Here is a 3,684-nt window from a genome sequence, read left to right as displayed (position 1 = left end):
ATATTCTCATGCATATTAAAACATGAAGTTTTCCAAAAAGAATACAATTATCTTTAAAAATATTGTATATTCTTAAGAGTGCCTGATATGCTGCTCACATATGTGGCAGATGTGCAGGTAGACCCCCCAACAACTGGAGCTGGGGCTTACCCTGACTCTGACTCTGGGTTGCCTGCCTGTAGATCCTGCTTCCCTAACTGGGCTGTCTTGACTGACCTCAGTGTGAAAGGATGTACCTGATCCTGCAGTGACTTCAGGTGCCAGGACTCATTTTATAATAAAAAACAATACTACATGTCTCTGAAAATCTTGCCAAACAATTCTATGTCTGAGGGTTTTCCAGAAGACAACTATTGTTGCTTAGACATAGCCAATAGTTTGGACAAAGACTGTGAAAATCTAAAAGACACTTGTTTCTCTGGTCCCTGCCAAGGAATTGCCACTTGTGTGAATCACCCAGGAGAAAGGGGCTTCTGGTGCCCTTGTCTTCCTGGAATAAAGGGGCTTGCCTGTGAGTCCTCCACTAATTACTGTGGAGAGAACACCTGCCAACAGGAAGACCTCTTCCATAAAGATCCTGAGCACCCTGTCTGTGTCTGCCCTGCTGGATATGCTGGAAGGTTCTGTGAGAGAGATCACAATGAGTGTGCTTCCAGCCCTTGTCATAATGGCGCTGTATGCCAGGATGGAATCAATGGTCACTCCTGCTTCTGTATGCCTGGATGCCAAGGTGTTCTAAGTCTTTGTGACTTAGAAGTAGATGAATGTGTTTGATTCCCATGCGAATGAGACTGTGTGCCCCAATAAGATAGGAAGACACATGTGTCTCTCCTCAAGATTATTCTGATGTGAACTGTGAGTTGGAAATTGATGAATGTGGATCCCAGCCATACCTACACATGGTGCCACATGTCAGTATGCTCTTGGGGCTTACTTACTTGGATTCCTAGAAGACTACTGTGAACTCAGCTTTGGTGAATGTGCCAGTCAGCCATGTTTTCATGGAGGTCTACATGTGGAAGGAGGAAACAACTACTAGTGAGACAGCATGGGTTGTGGATTCACAGGGACACACTGTGAAACTTTGATGTCTTTTGTTGGTCAAAGCCTTGTCACAATGATACAACATGTGAAGACACCATTGATAGCTATTTTTGCCACTGTTAGCCCAGATAATGTCTGTGTGAGACAGACATAAGTGAATGTATTAGCAACTCCTGACAAATTTTTTTTTGGGGGGGGTGCTGAACTGTGCTTAGGGGATCAATAGGGACATATTATAGGCCTGTCTGCATCCTTCAACTACCTTGGAACCTCAGGCTATGTTTGTATCTGTCAGCCTGGATTCACAGACAGGAGCCTAGCATAACTGTCTTGTGAGAGGCTCCACCCAGAAGCTGACTGAAACAGATGCAAAGACCCACAGCCAAACACTATACCAAGCTTGGGAAATCTTGTGGAAGAGTTGGGAGAAGAATTGAGGAACTTAGAAGGGATAAAGATCCCAAAGGAAGACCAACAGTCAGCTACCCTGGACCCTTGAAGGTTCTCAGAGACTGATCTATCAACTGAGGAGCATATAAGAGTTGGATTTAAGCCCCCTGCACATATGTAGCAGATGTACAGCTTGGTCTTCATGTGGGTCCCTCAGTAATTGGAGCAGGGGCTTACCTTGATTCTGTTGCCTGCCTGTGGATCCTGTTTCCCTAACTGGGCTGCCTTGTCTAACCTCAATTAGAGAAGATATGCTTAGTCTTCAGTAACTTGAGGGGCCAGAGTAGTTTGGTACCTATGGGGGGACCTCTCCCTTCTTAGAGGTGAAGGGGAGGGATGAGAGAGGATTTGTATGAGGTAGAGGCTGAGGGGAGGGGGGCTGCAATCAGAACGTAAAGCGAATAAATAAATAAGTAAGTAAATAAATAAACAAACAAACTAACAGAAAGAAAACAGGTACCTGATGGTTTATTTCAAATAGAGTGGGAAGCTCTTTTTTTTTTTTTTTTTTTTTTTTTGCTTCATTAGGTAGAGTGGGACGCTCTTAAAAGATAAGCAACCCATACCTCTCAGGTACCTTAGAGGCCATTCCAGAGAGAATTACCAAGGTTGGAGAGGATGTCCTGCATAGGACACAAGTCTAGATGTAACACAGAAGGAAAAAGGAGAAAGCCAGCTAGTGAAGGCATTCCTTTCTGTTTCCTGTCTACCATGATGTGAATACCTTTGCTACAGCCTCCCTACTGCCATGCTTCTGACTCAGGGCATAGAATCAATGGGGCAAGCATCAAGGATTGAAATATTTCAAACCAGGAGGAGTCGGTCAAATGAATTTCTCTTTTAAAACTCTTTACATTAGGTATTTTCTGTCAAAAAAAAAGTGACATCCAGTTGCTAAAATAACAAAGCTTCAATTTTGATAGTTAAGTTTAACTATCTTTGTCTTTGTGTCCTCACCCTGGAGCATTCTGTTGGCAGTCTATCATCCTCTCAGTATTTCTACTGCACAGCTGGGGGAACCTGATGTTCATTAGCTACTGCAACTGACAATCTTACCTTCAGATGGAGGTCATAAGAGTCCCAAGTAATTGCGTGATTCATGAGGAAGATAAAGGCAAGTGGAAATAGTGTCTTAAGCTTTGAATTTCTATATTTTTGTTGTTGTTGATGTTTTGCATGTCTCAACTTCTTAGTCATAGGCCATTGTGACTTCTCTTGTATGTATTTCTGAGTTTGGTGATTGTTCACTAATAGAAACAGAACTTGATTTCTGATAGCTGCTTCTTGACAGAATAACTTCTTTTTGTTTTCCTTGTAGTTTGAGATAGCATTTTTCGATTTTCCTTGTCTCATATATATTTTAAGTCAGCTTACAGGTTTTGCTACACTAGTGATATACGATGTAACATTTCCTCATGACCTGTGTAAATACAAACTCACTTAAAACTTTTTGGCTAATCTGTCACACTATAAACTTGATGCTTCTCTTTCCGTTGTGATCATAAACTGTCCTTTAATTTAACAGACGTTGTTCAGTGTTATGAACAGGGTCACACTATTTTCTACACAGTATTGCTTCATATTAGTCCACCTGTGCCCTCCCATCTTATTTCTTCCCCTTTATAAAGCACAGGAGAATGCTAAATTATACTCTTTCTGTGTAGAAAGAGCTGCCTTTTTACCTTTCAGTGTCTCTGCTACTTAACACTCAGGTCGTTAGAGTTGGAAGATGAACTTTGTGAACCTGTAAAAATGAACTAAGATTCTTTTTGGAAATCAATTAAAGAATAAAATACTCTGATTTTCAAAACTTTGTACTGTGAATCATATTAGTAACAATGGAACATTTTATTTTTGCCTGAAAGCAGCCTTAATTTTCAATCCAGTTGTTGAGTTTCAAATAAAGGATTTTAGATACATTTGTCTTAATTCATTAGTTTCAAAGGAGACATGACCCCAGAACTATTTCTGATCACAGGCATGGTATTGACCTATTTACATATATCCTCACCTTTCCTCATGACTACCCAAACTGTGTTCTATTTAAATTTCATCCATATTCTTCTATCCTTCCAATTAAGTATAGCCCTGTAACTCTTTTTATTTGTTTTTGGCTATGTGCCTATTTTTTTTCTGATGTGTGGTCTATTATTTTATTGAATTAACAAATTTAACTTTGTTGTTCTACAA

The 3,684-nt window shown here is 40.4% G+C and overlaps 1 pseudogene; it reads left to right on the top strand.

Moving 5' to 3' along the window:
- Window positions 232-1,352, top strand: Gm14609 (predicted gene 14609; annotated as a pseudogene).

This window comes from Mus musculus, chromosome X, assembly GCF_000001635.26.
Source record: "Mus musculus strain C57BL/6J chromosome X, GRCm38.p6 C57BL/6J".
Lineage (NCBI taxonomy): Eukaryota > Metazoa > Chordata > Mammalia > Rodentia > Muridae > Mus > Mus musculus.
This window is presented reverse-complemented; position numbering and strand designations above follow the sequence as displayed.